The sequence below is a fragment of the Leopardus geoffroyi genome, chromosome B2 (assembly GCF_018350155.1).
Source record: "Leopardus geoffroyi isolate Oge1 chromosome B2, O.geoffroyi_Oge1_pat1.0, whole genome shotgun sequence".
NCBI classification, from domain to species: Eukaryota; Metazoa; Chordata; class Mammalia; order Carnivora; family Felidae; genus Leopardus; species Leopardus geoffroyi.
The window spans coordinates 96,480,796-96,502,320 of record NC_059332.1 but is presented as its reverse complement, the minus strand read 5'-3'; the positions used below and the strand labels follow the sequence as shown (position 1 = coordinate 96,502,320).

General features: G+C 42.1%; 1 pseudogene; it reads right to left on the bottom strand.

The window, feature by feature from the left end:
* Positions 1 to 9,177: 9,177 nt before the first annotated feature.
* Positions 9,178 to 18,390, bottom strand: LOC123609789 (annotated as a pseudogene).
* Between the last annotated feature and the right edge of the window lie 3,135 nt (positions 18,391 to 21,525).

The following is a 21,525-nucleotide window of genomic DNA, read 5'->3' as shown; positions in this document are numbered from 1 at the left end:
GCAAACACTTGAAGGAGGGAAGGAAGGTAGCTTTGTGGCTATTGAGTGGGTTTCAACAGAGGGAGCAGCCAGGGTCCCTAAGCTCCTATGCTGGAGTGTGTCTACTGAGTGTGCAGAAGAGTGAGGAGGCCATTGTGGCTGAAGGGGAGTTATCCAAAGAAAGAATAGTAGATAAAGTGGGGTGGGTGGGGCAGAACACATCCTCCTAAGCCTTTAAAAGGACTTCGTCTCCATCCATGTGTTGCAAATGGCAAGATTTCATTCTTTTTGATTGCCGAGTAATACTCCATTGTATGTACATACCACATCTTCTTTATCCATTCATCCATCGATGGACATTTGAGCTCTTTCCATACTTTGGCTATTGTTGATAGGGCTGCTATAAACATGGGGGTACATGTGCCCCTTCAAAACAGCCCACCTGTATCCCTTGGATTAATACCTAGTAGTGCAATTGCTGGGTCATAGGGTAGGGATGGAACTAGAGGGTATTATGCTAAGCGAAATTAGTCAGAGAAAGACAAAATCATATGGTTTCACTCATATGAGGACTTTAAGATACAAAACAGATGAACATAAGGGAAGGGAAGCAAAAATAATATAAAAACAAGGAGGGGGACAAAACAAGAGACTCTTAAATATGGAGAACAGAGGGTTATGGGAGGGGTTGTGGGAGGGGGGATGGGCTAAATGGGTAAGGGGCACTAAAGAATCTACTCCTGAAATCATTGTTGCATTATATGCTAACTTGGATGTAAATTAAAAAATAGATTAAATTAAAAAAAAGGACTTTGGCTTTTATCGTAAGGAAGAAGAAAACCATTGCAGCATTTTAAGCACAGGAGATAAATGAGTTGAATTGTTTTGTACCTTATGAAAGGGTGCACAAAGATCATTCTGGCTGCTCTGTTGAGAATAGATTGTAGGAAGCTGAGGGTAGAAGCAAGGAGACCAGTTGGGAGGCCATTGCTGTAATTTAAGATAATAGATGTTCAAATTGGGAGGAGCCATTGTGACGGTAGGTGGTCAGATTCTGGATGTACTTGGAAGGTCAAGCCTAGAGGATTTCCTGATGAGCTGGATGCTGGAATGAGAGGAAAGGAGTCATGGAGGACACCAAGGGTTTGGGTTGAGTGTCTGGAAGGACGGAGTTACCATTAGCTGAGGAGTGGGTTGTGGGTAGAGCAGATTGTGGGAAGAGGATAAGGTTCAGTGCTAGACATGATGAGATGCCCATCAGTTCTCATCAGGACCAAGTAGAGGTGTTCATGTCCGCAGTGGCCTCATCATTCAGTTTTGGAATGGTGTCACATTTAAATAAGTACAGTTCTAAAAAACAAAGTAGAGACATAGATGGTGTTGTGGCCTGAATGTTTGTGCCCACCCCCAATTCATATGTTGAAATTCTAACCCCCAGAGGTTATGGTATTAGGAGGTGGGACCTTTGGGAGGCACATAGGTCATGAAGGTAGGTGGAGCCCTCATAAATGGATTAATGATCTTATAAGGGAGACTCTTTCTGCCCTCTGAGGACACAACAAGAAGTTTGCAGTCCAGAAGAGGTCCCTCACCCGACCATGCTAGCACCCTGGTCTTGGACTTCCAGCCTCCAGAACCTGAGCAATAAGTCTTTGCTGTTTAGAAGCTACCCAGTCTGTGGTATTTTGTTATGGCAGCCTGAACAGACTAAGAAAGATGGGTAGATAACCAAATGATTTTCTTTACTCCTGTCTCTTCTAAGACGTCAAAGAAGATCCAAGTCATAATGCCTAGTTGGTTTTCTCATGTCCCCTTTCTCATGTCTCCATGAATTCTGTTGTAACCCATACTTGCACAAGTCTCTTGTCAATAACCACATCCCCTCAAAACACCTTTTCTCTTCAGCCTCAGTGTGTTGTCTCCCAGCTCTGAGGTCTCTTAGGGATATAGATTGACCAAATCTGTTGGAACTTGAAGGGTGGCATATTCTGCTACCAATTTAGCATAAGGATTATTTTGGGCTGAAGGTAGTTGAGAAGAAGCAAACACAACAAACATTCTCTGCAAAGCAAGTCATTAATTTATAAAAGTGTCCCCCTCCTCTCTCTACCAGAAAGGACAGAAGTTAATCACCAGAGACAACTCTAGACCTGTATCATCCAAGGAATCTATATAACAAACCTGTGAATACTAGCCCTCATTTATCATTAGTTTCCTCATACATTTGCTTTCCCACAATTTGCCAACCCTAATAACTCAAAGTCCTTTTCCTTTGTCTTGGCACTTCTCTAAAAATGTACTATTCTTTGTTAAGATGTTATATGAGCCCAATACACTATACCACCCCTCTGAGTTACTCGTCACTGAATGCTCCCATGTATGTGTATGAACCACATATTAATAAACTTCTGGTTTCTTCATTTATTTTCCTCCTGTTAATCCTTTATAATCTTCTTGTCTTTTGTCAGTCTAATTCACAAGGCTCCAGCTGGAGAAGCTAGGAGGGTAGAGGAAAGGTTTTTCCTCTCCTACAAACTCCTTACCTCCTCTGGCTCTCCTATCACACATTGTCCAGGAAGAAATGTGGCAGGGGTGGCTTGTCCTCAGAGGCTGGGGTACAGCTGGGGAGAAGGAAAATTGGGTCAGGAGTGTTGGGATCCTCACTGGCAGATTGAGAGATATATGTGCATGTGTGGATGCATCGCAGCCCTTGGCCTGGTGAGGCTGTCTCTGTGTTGGGGCCATCTCAGGCCACAATTTTCTGTAGCCACGTCTGGATAAGATCAGGAGAAGCACTCATGAGGCTACATAATGTGAACTATTTTACACATTTGCACTTAAAAATAATAGCTTTAAGCTTTCCAGCTTCTACTCTCTGGCAGTAATGAGTAATAATTCTCATTAATTCATCATTCCTTAGAATCACAGGGCGAGTCCCATGTACCCTCATATAAGGCAAGGATATGCAGTGTCATTACTATCAGCAAGCAGTTCACTCAACATTTATTAAATGTATTACATGGGCCAGGCCCTGAGCTAGACATCAAGACAACTAAGTGAATTGGACATATTGTCTCAGTTCCTGGGGTGGAGGTGGTAGGGGGCAGATCATGTCAATATTCAGTAGTAAAGGTTGTAATGGGAGGGCTCCATCCACGGCTGGGGGCTGTGTTCCCCTAGCCAAAGGATTGGCCAATAAGACTTACCCAAAAATTTGCATCTAAAAAAATATAACCTCTGGTGCAGCCAATGTTCTATTGGTGGTAGAACAGTGTGGAGGTTCCTCAAAAAGTTAAAAATAGAACTACCCTACAATCCAGCCATCGCCCTACTGGGTATTTACCCAAAGCATCCAAAAACACTAATTCAAAGGGATACAGCAGCATTATTTACAATGGTCAAATTATGAAAGCAGCCCAAGCATCCATTGACTGATGAATGGATAAAGAAGATATATATATACATATATATACATGTACATACATTGGAATATTGGAATATTATTCAGCCACAAAAAGAATGAAATCTTGACATTTGCAATGACATGGATGGAGCTACAGAGTACAGTGCTAAGTGAAATGTTCAGTCAGAGAAAGACAGATACCATATGATTTCACCCATATTGGAATTTAAGAAACAAACAAACAAAATGAGCAAAGGGAAAAAATAAGAGAGAGAGAAAAGCCAAGAAATAGACCCTTAGAGAACAAACTAATGGTTACCAGAGGGGAGATGGGTAGGGGTGATGGGGGAAATAGGTGATGGGGATTAAGGAGGGCACTTTGATAAGCACCAGATGTTGTATGGGAGTGCTGAATCACTATATTGTACATCTGAAATTAATATTACACTGTATGCTAACTAACTGGAATGAAAATAAAAACTTAAAATATATATAACCCAAGGTTAGGAAATTCTAAGTAAGCTCATCAAGACATTGTCCAAAGAGGTCATCTACTACTCCCAGCTGCCCCTCTCTCTGATCTCAGGGTCCATCATGCCCCCAGTGCAATCACTCCTGATGGCCTGTTTCATTGCTGCCATTCTCTGTAGCTTGCTAACTTCAGAGCAGCAAGGATAGGTTTATCTTATTCACTGTTGCTCGCCTAAGACCTCAGGGGGCTCAGGAATTGGATGAATAGGTGGAGAGACAGAGGAGTCTTTTATTAACAGAAACTACATTATTCATTGTTTTGAGTCCATCCACAAGTTTTAAAAGTGCCAAATAATCACTACTGAAAGTTTTCTTTCTTATTTAACTTAAAAAAATGTTTTTAGAAAGTAATCTCTGTGTCCAAGATGGGGCTCAAACTCACGACTGCAAGATTAAGAGTTGCATGCCCAACCGACTGAGCCAGCCAGGAGCTCCCTTATTCAACTTTTTTAAAACTCAGTTTAGTGAAGGGATTTTTTTTTTTTTTTGGTGGGACCACATCATTAATCTTATAGTGAGAGTTGATAGGAAAACAGATTTTCATCAGAGAAATATTTCTTATTCTGTTAAACCAGGGCTACCTATTTTCACCCTGATCTAAAGATATGTGGAAGATTTAAAAATTTTTTTAATGTTTATTTATTTTTGAGAGACACACAGTATGAGTTAAATGATTTCTGTGCATCAAATTAATATATGAAAGTGAATTGAAATAAATCCCTGAGACTGGCAGCATTTACCTCAGTGTTAGCGGGAAATTGGAGAGCCAAGACTCTACAGAGAGAGAGAGAGAGGGAGACAACGAATCTGAAGCAGGCTCCAGGCTCTGAGCTGTCAGCATAGAGCTCGAGGTGGGGCTCAAACCCACAAACTGCGAGTTCATGACCTGAGCTGATGTTGGACACTTAATCGACTTAGCCACCCAGGTTCCCCTTATGTGTAAATTTTTTTTTGAAAAGAAAGATAATGTTCTCTGTTCATTTCATTTGACAAAGTAATTACATTTCCCACTATGAATAATATATAAATTCATATAGACAATTAAAAAGAAAAAAAACATATGCATATTTTTTTCATTTGAGAGTGAGAGAGTGTGAGTTGGGGAGAGGAGCAGAGGGAGAGAGAGAGAATCTCAAGCAGTCTCCATGTTCAGTGCAGAGCCCCCTTGGGGCTGGATGTCAAACCAAGAGTCAGACGCTCAACTAGCTGAGCCACCCAGGCACCCCCCACCCCCCAAAACATATTTGGATGCATTTTCTCCCAATAATTTTTCCATGTTTGGTGGTTGTTTTTGTTTTTGTTTTTTACAATCATGCTCATTTTAAATAAAATTCTTGAGTGTAAAGAGTAAAATCTTGGGAACCAGTCTGATTACTCTCTAAAATGCCTTCTAAGATTTTGAGAGATTTACCCAAGTAAGAAAATTAGACAGTATAATTAAATCGGCACAGTAACTGGGTCGATTCAGGGTGATAAAATCCTCCACACGGTGAAAATAAAGCCTAGAGTGTTACTCAACAAGCAGAACATAAACTTAGGCAGTTATGGCTGATACACAGAGGTGAAGAAGAACCTAGAAGCCCCACTGGGCCCTTAAAGTGTATCAAAACCAAGAGCCACCCTCGCAAATCTGTGACAGCAAGATTTCCAGGCAGTAAAGGGAAACATCAGGAGAACAAAGGTATGGTGGAGGAGTTAATGATTTCTGTGCATCAAATTAATATATGAAAGTGAATCGAAATAAATCCCTGAGACTGGCAGCATTTACCTCAGTGTTAGTGGGAAATTGGAGAGCCAAGACTCTACACTGTCCTCCAAATTAAGTCGTTTGTCATGGAAAACAGGCTCTGTTATAAACATGGTCAGTTCTATGCCTTCCTTTGTTGGTGTATGTTGATGTTGACTTGATGTTGCGAATAACCCAAGTGCATGTGTGACAGCAAATCTGCTGAAAAAGTAAAGGAAAATTCTGTTTTGATGGCAGTAATCTTCAGAACCCTGCCTCCCCTCCCTGAGTGGACTTTATTAGGGCCACATAGGAGGCAAAACTTTTCCCTTACCCTCTTAGGAACTCCAGCTGGACTTGAGAATTAAGTTGACATAAGACAGGTTAAAAAGAAAAGAAACAAATTTTATTTTTATATGTACATAGGAGCTTTCACAGAAAAATGAAGACTCAAAAAAGCAGTAAGGCCTCAGTGTTTATATACTAGATTGACCAAAGAGTAGTAATTATGAAAAAGCAACTAAAATGTATGAGGAGACTAAAGGAGGATTGGGGTTACTTTGGTTAAATTTGTTTGTAAAAAATCAACTTGGCCTTGACTCCCTGTCTCTGGTGATGAGAATGTTCTTTTCCTCCAGGTGCAGGGGAGGGTCTGTTACATATGGGAGTTTTATCTCCTGTTTTCAGGAGGAAAAGGGGAAGTCGTAGTGCCTTTCTTACACCTGTTGTTTTTCAAGTGCCTTCAGCTCAAAATAGTCAATATGTCAAACTGGCGTATTTTGGGGTGGCATATTCTGAGCCCACTCTCAGCCCTGTGTTACCCTCAGTCTCACTCTGGGGAACCCAGGTGGGCTTTAGAGTTGATGTACAAGGTGATGGTGACAGCCTGTGGTGGGTGTGAGGAAGTCAAAACGTGCACAAGAGTAAAACCGACTCAAAGCTCTACCTTTGTACCAATGGTTGCCAGAGGGGAGGTAGGTGTGGGGGTGGGTGAAATAGGTGAGGGGGATTAAAGAGCACACTTCTCACGATGAGCATGGAGTAATGTGTGGGATTGTTGAATCACCATATTGTACACCTGAAGCTAATATAACACTGGAATCAATACTGGAATTAAAATAAAAAACTTAATATAAATAAATAAATAAAAGCTCTACCCTTTGCTCCTTTCTCAATTGGTTTTGCCACAGGTTCCTCAAGCACCTGACCTTGGGGGGGTCTGAGCCTGGAGGAAGTTCTCCTGGGCTCCACAACTCTGGCCTCTGTTGACAGGCATGGCTATACCTTTGATATATGTGGCCAACAGCACCCATCCTTCCATTACATATAACTTGCCCATTCCCCCTGGTGCAAACTTTATTTACCTCACATCTTAAAAAAAGAAAAAAGACCTCTGTAGGTGTCAAAAATATTCATAGAAGACAATTTTTCTCCTGACAAACAAAGATACTCCTCTGTAACCATAATACAACTGTCAAAATCAGGAAATTCAGTGATACATTTTGGTGGGAGGAAAATTTTCTTCTACCATTTTATATTTGAATGGGGGGCTGTGAATTAACTGACGTTAGATTAACAGGAGAAAAGTTTGTTTGTGCATGTGGAAGCTTTCAGATGAAGAGACAACCTGGACAGCTAAAGGAAGGGGTTTATACATCAACCTTAATAAGGTAGAGGTGTTTAGGGCTTCAAAGGACGGAAGGTTGGGATGAAGCTTGTTTACACAATTTTTTGGAATGTCCTGGTCCCCCAGGTCAGGCTTCCCTGATTGGAGAACTCCCTGGAGGAGGTAGCTGACTCTCACAAAGCTCTATTGTAGTCAGATATGGGAAGTTCACATAGGAATTCTTTGCATTTGCTGTTGCAGATGTTTCCACTTTGAAGTAATCTTCATATCATTCACGTGTGCTGTCAGTCCTATCATTAGTCACCTAGTCCAGAGTCCCTATTCATGTTTTGTCAACTGTTCAGTATCCTGTAGAGAAAAATGATCCAATCCAGGGTCACCTTGCATTTAGTTGTCATATCTCTTTGGTTTTCTTCAACCTAGAAGAATTCCTCAGGAACTCTTTTAGGGTCTTGGCATCTTTGAAGATGATAGGCCAGTTATTTTGGCAAAATGTAGTTACAGTGTTTTTTAAAATATATTCCTTCATCTGTAAGGGAGGAAAGAAGATCCTTGCCACTCTAGCCTTTTAAATTCTTGTCTGGGACCCTTGTAACAAAAAGCAGATTAACAGGAGAAAAACAAAAGCTCATTACCATGTATATCTCATATATACATGGGAGAAACTCAGAGTAACTCGAGGAGGTGGCTTAGAACTCTGGCTCTTGTAGCATCTTCAAGAAAGAGCAATACATTTGTGGAGAAATGGTAGGATGAAAGGAAGTAGTTTTAGGTCTCCAAGGGTGACAAACTGTGGGAAGATAAATATAAGGCAGGAAGCTAATGAAAGAAGGTTTGCTTATGGATTCTTCTGATGTCATCTGATAAAAGTCTGTCTCCAAAGAAGAATAATTTATATCCTGCCTTTAGGCAGGGTAGGGGGAGGGCAGAGAGACCTTTTCCTTCATTTGCTTCTTTTTTTTTTAAATTTTTAAACGTTTATTTATTTTCAAGAGAGACAGAGTGTGAGAAGGGGAGGGGCAGAGAGAGAGGGAGACACAGATCCTAAGCAGGATCAAGCTGTCAGCACAGAGCCTGACACAGGGCTCAAACTCAGGAACCAGGAGATGATGACCTGAGCCGAAGTCGGACACTTAACTGACTAAGCCACCCAGGCACCCCTGCATTTGCTACTTATTAATTGCTTTTACCTGAAAATAATTTTTATGTCAAAAAGGCATATTTGGGGGTAATTTATTCTGGTTTTCTTCAACCCATTAATTAATTCATTTGGGATAAGTAATTGATCAGCTACTACGGGCTGAGCCTTGTCAGGCATTGGGATACATACAGTGCACTAGATAGATGTGGATCTTTCCTTGGGAGAGGCCCTTTAGCCCCTGAAGTGGTTAAGAAGACAGGTTTTATATTCAGGATATCTGGGTTCAGGTCCAGCTCTGCTACTTACTTCCATTAGAATCTTGGGCTTGTTGGGGCGCCTGGGTGGCGCAGTCGGGTAAGCGTCCGACTTCAGCCAGGTCACGATCTCGCCGTCCGTGAGTTCGAGCCCCGCATCAGGCTCTGGGCTGATGGCTCAGAGCCTGGAGCCTGTTTCCGATTCTGTGTCTCCCTCTCTCTCTGCCCCTCCCCCGTTCATGCTCTGTCTCTCTCTGTCCCAAAAATAAATAAACGTTGAAAAAAAAAATTAAAAAAAAAAAAAAGAATCTTGGGCTTGTTACTTAACCTTTACATACCTCACAAAAAGAGGGAAGGTGAGTAAAAATACCTATCACATAAGACAGACATTTGCTTGAAGTGAATTAATAATGGTATCTCAGTATATATTAATAATCTGCATCTGAAAATTAGATTTTCTGTGTGAAGATGCTAACTGGGTTCTATTTCTTATGTATGTATTTATTTATTTATTTATGCAGTTTTATACCTTCATTTGACAATCAGCAATTAGTTCTCATCCATGTTAACAGTCTGTAGATTTTTGAAAGTGGTGACAGCTACATAGGTAACCAACATATAGAGCTTGTTTGGTGAATCTTCATCCTCCTTATGTTTTTCTGGAGAACCGCACTTGGATATGGTGTGGAACATTCCTTATTCCTTTGGCATAGACAGCTTTGTTGAGCCTAGTGTCAATGCACACATCTGGAGTTCCCATCTCCTTTACAGCAAATTTCTGGATCACTTTGAGTGCCCGAGGGGCACGCTTCTTGAAACCCACTCCATGAATGCGCTTGTGAATGTTGATGGTGTATTTGCCGGTCACTACCTCATTGATGACAGAACAGCCCTTCTTCTCGCCCCCCTTCTTCGCAGGAGCCATTCTGCTGGGCTGGGGTTGGAAAGGAAGAGCTCACATTATTTTAAAAGGAAAAAATATGTATAATATATTACATTTCAACCCAGAATCCCAACCAATTTCCTAACGCACAACCAAAGTCTACTAAAACACTGGAAGCGATCAGGATATACCTCCCCCCAAAATGTCACTTTGGCATAGGAATTATTTTGAACAAAGTCATCTGAGTTCCTAAGCAGTCTTATCTGCCTAAAAGCTGAGCCTTAAAAAAGAGTTTGACTGTTATAAATGCACCCCCCACCCTCCAGCAGCAACTCTAATCTTCTCTTCTTAGAGTTGAAAAGTCAGAAGTTGCATGATACCCAGATAGACATTGTCACAAACTATCATATCTTCCATCTATTTTTCTAAAGGCACATTTATTTTTCAAAAAATTCATTTGCATAAGTGCCCTTTATGCCCTCTTTCTAAGAAGTCATTTGCTCTCCTGGAAGTGTTGCTCTGCTCCTCCCCCTCCCCTAGTAAGATGATATATAAACTCTAAGTTCTGTCTACTTGAGTCTCATTTTTCAGTGAAAAATAAATATACAGGAATAAAAATCTGTCTTTTCTCTTGCTAATTTGTCTTTTGTCAGTTTAATTTGCAGGTCTCTGAGACAGAATCTAAGAGGATAGAAAAACAGGTTTTTTTCCTTAACACATCTATGTAACACATTTATGCAAAATGTTTAAAATATTGATCACCAAAAAATTTAAAACAGTTGTTTTATGTACAGCAACATCTTTTCCATTGTAGTTATTATTTTTATCCTTGTAATTTCTTATCTACCATTCTCTTTAAAACTTTCTGAACTTTTCTGGTACTCATTGTACAGCTGTCAGCAAAAACAATGGCTCAATATGGAAAGCACTGGTAAATGCATTCAGGACAATTGCCAGTGACAGAGCATGACTCACTCTGAGCGTGACACTCTGAGGTCATTCTGAGCATCAGCAACATCCAAGACTACACCCCCTCTGTGGATACTCACTGTGCTTTTCGAAACGTCTATGATTGTTGCTGCTGTTTTACCCCTTGAATTTGGAAAGAAACTGGACAACTTTCCCCCCACATTGTTTGGCCAAACTATATTGGACTTTCGGAGACATAAATATAAAAATTTTCCATCAGCTTAAAACGAACTCTGTATTGAGAGATACATACATTCTGTGATGTTTGGGTATCAAAAAACAAAAGGTGTTGTTTCGGGAGATATTTGGCAGGCTATGCTTGCATATATAAAGCAATTAAGGTAGACTGTGGCACAAAGAAAGTATTAGCTATTATCATTTTACCTCTCTAAACACAGCGTTCTGGTGGGGAAGGCAGGCAAGTAAACACACGATGGACAAAATTACTGCAGACTGTGATAAGTTTTCTGAGGAGACTGAATACCATGCTAGAGAATAATGAGGGAAGGACCTTCTTCATGAAGGTGGTCAGAGTAGTCCTCCTTGGAGAAGTGACAACTAAAAGTAAACCTGAGGGATTAGAAGAAGCTAGCCATGAGGGCAGCCAGGGTGAAGCATTCCAGGTAGAGGCAAGAGCAAATCCCAAGGCAAAGGTGAGACAGAGCTGCTGGAAGGACTGTCACTGGAGTAGGAACAAGTCTATACGATGAAGCCAGAGAGATGGGCAGACCGAGGTCATGTAGAATCTTGGAGACCATAGTAGAGTTTGGATCGTATTTTAAGCAATAAGAAACTATTATAAATTTTAAGTGGAAGGATGAAATGATCTGATTTATGTTTTTAGATCACTTTGCTGAGGAGATTGGGGTAATAGAAATTTCAACTGGAAGCTGGGACACCAGTTCAGAAGCTACTCATTAATTCAGGTAAGAGATGAGATGACATTGAAGATGGATAGGAGAGGTCAGAGATGAGGATTATTTTGGAAGAAGAATTATTGGACTTGCTGTCGGGTGAAGGAAACAGATGACTCAGGCGTTACACTCAGATTTCTGGCTTTGATAAGTGGGTAGATGGTGGTGCTATTGATACAGAGGGAGAGAAAACTAGATACAAGAATGTTTACAAAGTCATTGCTAAAGTTTGGGCATGTACACACACACACACACACACACACGGAAAACTATGTTCCCCATGTCTTTTGGGAGGTGTCATTATTTATAAATGGCAGCATGCTGCAAAATGACAAAATGGTGTAGAGGTTCCATACACCATGGTATAAGAGAAGACTGAATTGTGACGATTTCCTTCAGGCCCTTTTGACATCACCTAGTGACTTTTATTTTGGTTCTTCCTTATAGTACTGGTTGTAATATATGGCTTTTTGTTTGTTCTGCCTTACTGGCTGGAAGCATGAAACTTGCAAATACTCTGGTTGTATAAACCAAACATGAGAGAGGTCTGCCATTATTCCCCAGGAGGCCACAGATGCGGTGTGCCCATTCTATCACTTTTTGAACATTAAACAGAGTAACGGCAATTATTTACAAATGACCTTTCTGAAGAGGGTAAGTGTAGGATAATTGAGGATGAATGGTCCAATAAAAATTGTAGACCACTACTGAAGGGTAGCAGAATATGCCATCCCAAAATGTACTACTTTGGAATAAGAATTATTTTGAGCTGAAGGCAATTGAGAAAAGGCAGATACAGTACAACAAAAGCTCTCTGCCCTCCCCATATTTACCTAAAAGCAGGACATAAATTTGTAGAGGTGCCCCCTGTTCCCCTCTCTATCGAGGACAGAAGTTAATCACTGGAGACAACTCTAGACCCTTATTAGCCCAGAGATGGCACCAGAGGCATCTACATAACAAATTTTAGTAACTAGTCTTTATCTTCCATTAGTTTCTTAATATTTGCCTTTCCACAATCTGCTGTCCTAGCAACTTAAAATCCTGTTCCTTTGTCTTGTCACTTCTCTAAAAATTCTTTGTTCTTCTGCTAAGATGTATATAGGCCCAAGTTCTAACTACCTCTCTGAGTTACTCCTCTCTGAGTGCTCCCATGCATATGCACAATGCACATGTTAATAAACTCCTGTTTTCTTTTCCTCTTGCTAACCTCATCTTTTGTCAACCTAACTTACAGGACCCCAGCCAGGGATCCTAGGAGGGTGGAGGGAAAAAGGTTTCTCCCTTCCCTACCTGACAAAGAGCAGAAAGTGTATACGGAGGGCCCCAGGAATAGGGCAGTAGTTCTGGTATGGAGAGGACAGAGGGATGCCTGCCTCACTTCCTAGTTGTGCTAGTTTAGCCAGGCCACAGGCTTCAGCGAGCCCTGGTTTCTCCATCTGTGAAATGTTGCTTTGGGAGATAGGGAAGTAGAACAAGAGTTAACTAAGGTCGAATATGGTAGTGGAATATCCTAGACTGTGTTATAGAAACAACCCCTGAAATTCCATGGCTTCAGTGGGTTGGCACAACCGAACTAGATTCAAACGTGGGTCATTGGGAGTTATCTTTCCAGAGACCATGGGATCCGTATTTCCATTGTTTTGTGATGCAGCCTCAACAGGCAGCCTCCAAAATTGTTGAAGACAGGAAAGAGAGGGTGTAGAACTGCGTGATATTTTTTAATGTTCAGACCTGGGAGTGGCTTATGTCATTTCCACCCATTCCCCCACTGGCCAGTACGGAGTCATAGAGTCCCAGTAAAATTGCAAGGTAAGCTGGAAAATGTCGTGCTCAGTAAGAGAAAAATAAAACAAAATACATTTTTTAATGAAAAATTGGAGAAAAGAGAAAAATAAAATAAAACTTTTTAAATGAAATAATGGCATTGTCTCTATTACATTTAGGTGAATGTGTTTTATAAAATACTATCTCTAGCTTTTCTCTGGTGATGATGCTTGAAATGACTAAGTCAGGAAAAGAAGTTAGAAATTAAAGGTATACATCAGGGGTGCCTGGGTGGCTCAGTCGGTTAAGCGTCCGACTTCAGCTCAGGTCACGATCTCGCGGTCTGTGAGTTTGAGCCCCATGTCGGGCTCTGGGCTGACAGCTCAGAGCCTGGAGCCTGCTTCTGATTCTGTGTCTCCTTCTCTCTCTGCCCCTCCCCCGTTCATGCTCTGTCTCTCTCTGTCTCAAAAATAAAGAAACGTTAAAAAAAAAAAAAAAAGGTATACATGAGCCACAGATGGATCCCCACCCCCCATCTCTGAATAACAGGGAAATTATTGCTCTTTTCAGAGGGCACAGAAAAGGGGCTTGGGGAGTGAGAGTGAGAAGGGCAGTAGATGATGGATGGATGAGAGACTGGGGATTGGTAAGAGGAAACGTCTTAGTTGGTAAAGTTCATAATTGTGATGAAAGTGTAGCCGGAGGAGAAAGTTTTATGCCCAAACCAAAAGCAAATGCCATCTTTAAGAGTTGAAGGTTTTGTAGCCAACGGAAAGGTAAAGTTTACGGTGTTCATCTGAGGGCAAGAAGTTCCAAAATGAAGATCTTTTCTGCAAATAAGAAGGAAGAGCTATCACTGGAAAGCATTTCCAAGTTAAATGCTAAGGACACAAGGCAGCCATAAATGGGGATTTGTAGGGTGATTTATGCAGGGTTGAAAAATTAAACCATGTCTCGTCTTCTGGTGTTCAAAGACATGGGACATGCACTTTGGGGATCAGAGTTCTGCTGAGAGATGTGTCATCTTTCTAAGACAAAACTATCTCAGCAAGAAGTCTTTAAGAAGGGGGAAATGGGGGTGGGGGTGCCGCCTGGTGGCCCAGTAGGTGGAATGTGTGACTCTTGATCTTGGGGTTGTGAATTGGAGCCCAACACTGGTACGTAGATAACTTAAAAATAAAATCTTTTTGGGGCACCCAGGTGGCTCAGTCAGTTAAACCTACCACCCTTGCTTTCGGCTTAGGTCATGTCTCACTGTTCGTGAGTTCGAGCCCTGCACTGGGCTCTGCACTGACAGTGAGGAGCCTGCTTGGGATCCTCTCTCTCCCTCTCTCTGCCCCTCCCCTGCTCATGCTCTCTCTCTCTCTCTCTCTCTCTCAAAATAGATAAATAAAACTTAAAAAAAAATTTTTTTAAAGGGAGAAATCGGGGTCCTTATGTAGGGATAGAAAAATAATTTCCCTTCTATCCTCCTTAGTTCTCAGCTGAGGCCGTATAACACAGGCTTAAGAGAAAAACAGAAGTTTGGATAGGTGGGACACACCAACAGAAAAATGAGGAACTCCCTGAGTAGAACTCCAATTTATTTATTTATTTATTTATTTATTTATTAAAAAAAAATTTTTTTTTCAACGTTTATTTATTTTTGGGACAGAGAGAGACAGAGCATGAACGGGGGAGGGGCAGAGAGAGAGGGAGACACAGAATCGGAAACAGGCTCCAGGCTCTGAGCCATCAGCCCAGAGCCCGACGCGGGGCTCGAACTCACGGACCGCGAGATCGTGACCTGGCTGAAGTCGGACGCTTAACCGACTGCGCCACCCAGGCGCCCCTCCAATTTATTTTTTAAAGTTTACTTATTTGAAAGAGAGAGAGTGCACATGCATGTGGGGGAGGGGCAGGAAGAGAGGGGGAGAGAGAGAGAGAGAGAGAGAGAGAGAATTGAAAGCAGGCTCCTCATTGCCAGCATAGAGCCTGACATGGGCTGGAACCCACAAACCCGGGAGATCTTGACTTGAGCCGAAATCAAGAGTGGGACGCCTAGGACTGAGCCACCCAGGCACCCCGGGGCCAGAGATTCTTGATGATTGCTTTCTTCACTGATGTATCCCAAGTACCTAGTAGATGCACAAAAATATTTGTGCAGTTGAATGAATCACACAAATTACTAACTAGCTCCTATTGGGTTAATTGGCCTAGGGGTTTGTTTTTCTCTAAAACAACTGCTGTGAACAGACATGGCTTGTGTTGCCCTAAAAGATGGGGGAGGGGGTGCAGCAGGGCAAACCAAAATTAGGGGGAAAATCAGTGTGAACGTTTAAAGGGTCTTTTTGTGTTGCTGATTTTGTATTGCAGGCTTCGACCAATAGTGATAGCATTATTTAAACCATACTTTTTAGTTTTTAAAATCATTCCTTTGGAATGTTTTTCTTCCCTTCTAGAACAAGTGAACCCTGTAAAGAACATAAGCTTCAGGTTCAGCTTAAGCGAAAACCTGTAGGTGGAGATAAAGTAGAAACCAGCACTCCATTGGATCTTTCGCTACATGATCTGTTTGAAGAGCAGACATGTTTGGACAGTGGTACTTAATGAGATCATTTCTGTTACTGTTTGTGAAGGGCTCAGCTTTGCCTTGTTCTCCTCTGGGCCTTAAGAACTTGGACATTTTAGAATGCTTTTTAAAATTAAATACAGGTTTTCTGTTGCTTTGATGCAGTACAAGGGGACAGCAAAAAAGCCCACTGAAATTACTTTTACAACTATACCTGAGCAGGGACACCTTGGTGGCTCAGTCGGTCGAGCATCCGACTTCCGCTTAGGTCACCATCTCACTGTTCGAGCCCCTTGTCGACTCTGCTGACAGCTCAGAGCCTGGAGCCTGCTTCCGATTCTGTGTCTCCCTCTCTCTCTGCCCCTCCCCTGCTCGCACTCTGTCTCTCTCTCTCTCTCTCAAAAATAAATACACATTAGAAAAAAACTATACGTGAACAGTTACTGAATCCTTGTGAAAACACAAATATATATTGAGAGTCGACATTTTATACAAATTACATTTTATACAACATTACATTTTTAAAAACTTGAGGTATAGGTGACATACAGTATTATATTCGTTTCAGGTGTACAACACAGTGATTTGACATTTGTATACATTACGGAAGGCTTCCCATAAAATTACATTTTGATGATGTGGTGGGACTGGTGGTTGTTTTGAAACATTATCTCTGTTCTAGAAACCAACGCTCAAATTCTCACCTTTGCTCCACTGGCTACCTAGCGTTGGAGGCATGTAGGTGGGATTTGCATCCGTTTAGCAACAAATTTCTCAGCATGAAAAAGAACCCTTTTATGCTTAAGTACAGGTGTGGTGGACACTTTTGCCTCATTCATTTCCATTGCAGAAGATCTGAGGGGAGTTAGCTAAGAAATACGTTTTGGGCACAGTGGTCTGGTGCCTCGGGCTCTAAGCTCTTGAGCCACCTGTCTTTGCTGTTTAGGGCTTAGCTAATAAGCCCACACTCTACGTTGGGCATTATATCAAAATTAATTGCACTGCTAGGCTCTAGGCATTCATTTTAGTATATTCAAACTCTGTAAGAGCAGTGGGACATTTATTTACAATTTGGCTTCAACTTGTAATTCTTTACCCAATAACGTTGGTAGATTAGCCCCCTGCTGCTGTTTTATTAGAATGTCAGCTGAAATAGCTCCTCCTCTACATAATTACTTTGTCACAACAATCGGAATTTTAGTGAGCAAATTGATAAAAATGAGAATGAGGTCTTTCATCTTATGCTGAGTCTGATTATTTTGCTCCTCAGCTTTGTGTAGAAGTGCCTTTTTCTTCAACAGTGCTGGTGGTAGTCATAAATATACGGTGGGCCCTTGAACAACCTGGGTTTGAACTGCATGGGTCCACTCGGATGCACGGATTTATTTATTTTTCGATAAATACAGTACTGTAAACATACTTTCTTAAAGTTTATTTTTAGTTTTTTAATGTTTATTTTTAGTTTTTTAATGTTTATTTTTTGAGACACACAGACACACACACACACACACACACACACACACACACACACACACACAGTGTGAGCAGGGGAGGAGCAGAGAGAGAGAGAGGGAGACACAGAATGCGAAGCGGGCTGTCAGCACAGAGCCCGACACGGTACTGGAACCCACGAACCGCGAGATCATGACCTGAACCCAAGTTGGACACTTAACCGACTGAGCCACCCAGGCGCCCCCGTACTTCCTTTTTTTAAAAATGAATTTCTTGGGGCGCCTGGGTGGCTCAGTCGGTTAAGCGTCCGACTTCAGCCCGGGTCACGATCTCGCGGTCCGTGAGTTCGAGCCCCGCGTCGGGCTCTGGGCTGATGGCTCAGAGCCTGGAGCCTGTTTCCGATTCTGTGTCTCCCTCTCTCTCTGCCCCTCCCCTGTTCATGCTCTGTCTCTCTCTGTCTCAAAAATAAAGAAACGTTAAAAAAAAAAATTAAAAAAAAAAAGAATTTCTTAATAAATTTTCTTTCCATAACATTTGTTTAAAGTTTATTCTGAGAGAGAGGGTGAATGGAATGGGGGAGGGGCAGAGAGAGAGAATCCCAAGTAGGCTCAGCGGAGTGTAAAGCCCGAGGCAGGGCTTGAACTCACAAGATCGTGACCTGAGCCGAAATCAAGCGTCAGATACTTAACTGACTGAAACACTGAGGCGCCCTCACAACATTTCTAACAAAATGCGCAGTTCATGTGACCAGTAAGGCTTCCCGTCAACAGAAGGCTATTAGTGGTTAAGTTTAAGGGGGGGAGTCAAGAGTTCTATGTGGATTTTTGACTGTGTGGGGTTTGGTGCCCCTACCCCCACATTGTTCAAGTCCTGTGTTTTGTAACTCTGGGAACAAGCTTAAGGGTTTTTCCTTGACAGGAGAGACCTAGGCTTAACCTGGGGTTTGATGTGAGGGTTCTCTTGCCTTCTGACTTGGATCAGCTGAGTCTCTTTCAGCACCAGTAACAGATCCCTCAGACTAGAAGTCTCCTGACCTGTTTTGCTCAGAATTTAGGCAGGGCAGTACTTGAACCAACCTGTTTGTCCAGACAGAGGATTATTTCTGAGAGGACCTCCAAGGAAAGGAATAGCCACTTTTTCTTGGGTCACACGTTCCTGTGCTAATATCGACTGCAGTGGATGTTCAGACTCTCAGATACGAGAGGGCCATCTCTTCCTTTCTATCTGGGCTGGCTGAGAGGACTGGAGCGCCAGGTGGCTCACGGCTCCAGTGACAGGAAACTGTCAGTCCACGAGGGGACAACTGTGAACAGGGTAAGAGAAGGAGGGGGTGGGGGGAGGCAGAGTCAAATTAACGTGAAAAGCAATTTAAGGGTTAAGTCTTGCCCCAAAAAACAAATTACAGTTTTTAAGATCCAGTGGAAAGTTCGGGTTTCCCAATCCTGGAGATGTCGAAAAACATATCTTTTAAAAATTTCAAATTTTAGGGCGCCTGGGTGGCGCAGTCGGTTAAGCGTCCGACTTCAGCCAGGTCACGATCTCGCGGTCCGTGAGTTCGAGCCCCGCGTCAGGCTCTGGGCTGATGGCTCAGAGCCTGGAGCCTGTTTCCGATTCTGTGTCTCCCTCTCTCTCTGCCCCTCCCCCGTTCATGCTCTGTCTCTCTCTGTCCCAAAAATAAACGTTGAAAAAAAAAATTAAAAAAAAAAATTTCAAATTTTAAATGGCAAAGGAGCCAGAAATGTGACAATTCAGGAGTATTTATTGTTAATAGATACAAGCGTTTTGTTTCTACAGATTTGTCAGCTACCTGAAAGAAGGATTCGGTAACAGGCAAAGAAAAATCTACCGGGGTTTGAGACACCCTTCCCTTTTCAGCCACCACCATGCTAAATATCATGTCACTATAATACATTTATCTAGTTTATGGTAGAAAAGGAAGGGCAGACCACGGGGGGAAAAAAAGGCAAAGAATTAATGATGTCTGTCCCTATGTGGTCTCCTTCAGCACTCTTTGATGATCCCAGGACTGGGCTGTCCCATTCTTGGGTTTTGGGTAGTTGTCCAACGGGACCCAGGGCATAGCTGGGCCTTCTTATCTGGGATCATTAAAGTCAGCCCAGCTGAGGCAGAGAGAGAGAGGGAGAAAGAGATTTTGGAAAGGATAAATGATTTGATATACAAATAAAAAAGTGATGAAGTAATCATCATAAGAAATGCAGTATTTTTAACGTTCCAACATTTGCTTTATAATTTACTTTTAATTTAATGTAATTTTGAATTTTGTGGGTGGGGACAGTTCACCTTTTAGATAACCTTCTAGGTCTTGCCCGATCCATGGCCCAATCAGACGGGATCCCTTACAGCTGATATTACAGGTGCCGCCTGACAGACTAAAAGGGGTTATTCTGTTCCACTGTGCCTGAGAGAAAGAGGCTCAAACGGTCAGAGAGAGAGTGATCAAACACAATTCCTGGGACCTATATTTGGCAACAGTGAGAAGCCAACAAATGGGTAAAACCTACCTGACAAGTTCATCCTGTTTCCACAGGGTAATCGGGGCAATTGTGAGACTGTGAAGTTTAGAGGAGATATTTCAGACTTCCCTTCCGGAATCACCACTTCTTGGGCTTCTGGTACTTACATTACTTTGCTGGTCTTTCTGAACCGTTCGTGCTTATTTATTTGTGCAAGAGGGTGCAGGTGATCCTGCCCGCACGGCCTCTCCTGGTGGTCTGGGCTGTGCTGGGTAACCCCATCCATGTCTCTGATATAGTCCAGAGCTGAGCCGATGTGGGAAATGATGACTCATCGGTAAAATGTAACCATATTCCTCTTTAACTCTTAGGTTTGATTCCTTAATTCTTTCTGTGTGTGGTGTTCATGGGCTGATGAGAATCAGCTGGTCCCTCTGCTTATCAGGCACAGCATTCGCCGAGGACGGAAGGGTGACTGGGCACTCCCGTCCACACCACTGTGCTTGGCGCTCTCTTTCTGTGAATTTAAATCGCTTTATGGCCGCTAGATTCTCTCATGACGCTTTATTTTAGGCTCTGCAAGTGCAGGGGCAGCTTTTCTTTCCCGGACCCACCTTAGGACTTGAATTGTCAGATTGCTTCGGGACTTTTGGGTTTGTCTGGCTTCCTTCCTAGTGCCTTGAGAGCTTTGATATAGAAATTTCCTTTTCCTCAGTTTTCAGACAATCAGAGAAGACTTTCAAGGAAACAAGGAAAGGATAGAAAACACGCTGATTTAGAAACATTGGTGGATTTTCTTAGAGAATGAGAAGACAAACCACAGGCTAGGAGAAAATATTTGCAAAAGACACATCTGATGAAGGACCAGTCTTCAAAATACAGAAGGAACTTTTAATACTCAGCAATAAGGAAACAAGTAAAAAATGGGCAAAAAATCTAAACAGACACCTCACCAAAGAAGATGAATAGATGGCAAATTATTATGTGAAAAGATACTCCACATCATGAATCATTAGGGAATTGCAAACTAAAACAACGAGATACCACTGCACAGCTGTTGGAATAGTTACAATCCAAACACTGACGATATCAAATGCCGACCAGGATGTGAGGCAGAAGGAACTCTCGTTCATTGCTGGTGGGAATACAAAATGGTATAGCCACTTTGGAAGACAAGTGGCGGTTTCTTATTAAAACTAAACACACTCTTACCATATGATCCGGCAGTCACAGTTCTCACGATGAAAAGTTATGTCCACCAAAAAAAACCTGCACATAGATATTTATAGCAGCTTTTTTCATAGTTGTCAAAACTTGGAAGCAACCAAGATCTCCTTCTGTAGGTGAATGTATAAATAAGCTGCGGGACATCCAGCTGATAGAATAGCATTCAGCACTAAAAAGAAATGAGCTATCAAACCGTGTAAAGAGGGGCACCTGGCTGGCCCAGTCAGAAGAGCGTGCTACTCTTGATCTTGGGGTCATGAGTTCGAGCCCTACATTGGGTGTAGAGATTATTAAAAAAAAAAAAAAGCATGACAAGGCAGGGAGGAAACTTAAATGTACATTGCTAGGTGAAAGAAACCAATGTGAAGAGTCTACGTGCTGTGTGATTCCAACTATGTAACATTCTGGAAAAGGCAAAATTATGGAGATATGAAACAGATCAGTGGTTGCCAGGGTTTGGGGGAGGAACTGGTGAACAGGTGGGCCACAGAGGATTTTTAGGGCAGTGAAACTACTCTGTGTGGTATTGTGACGTTGGATAGGTGTCATTATACGTTTGTCAAAACCGATAGTATATACAACACAAAGAATGAATCCTAGCGTAAACTATGGGCTTTTGGTGAGAAC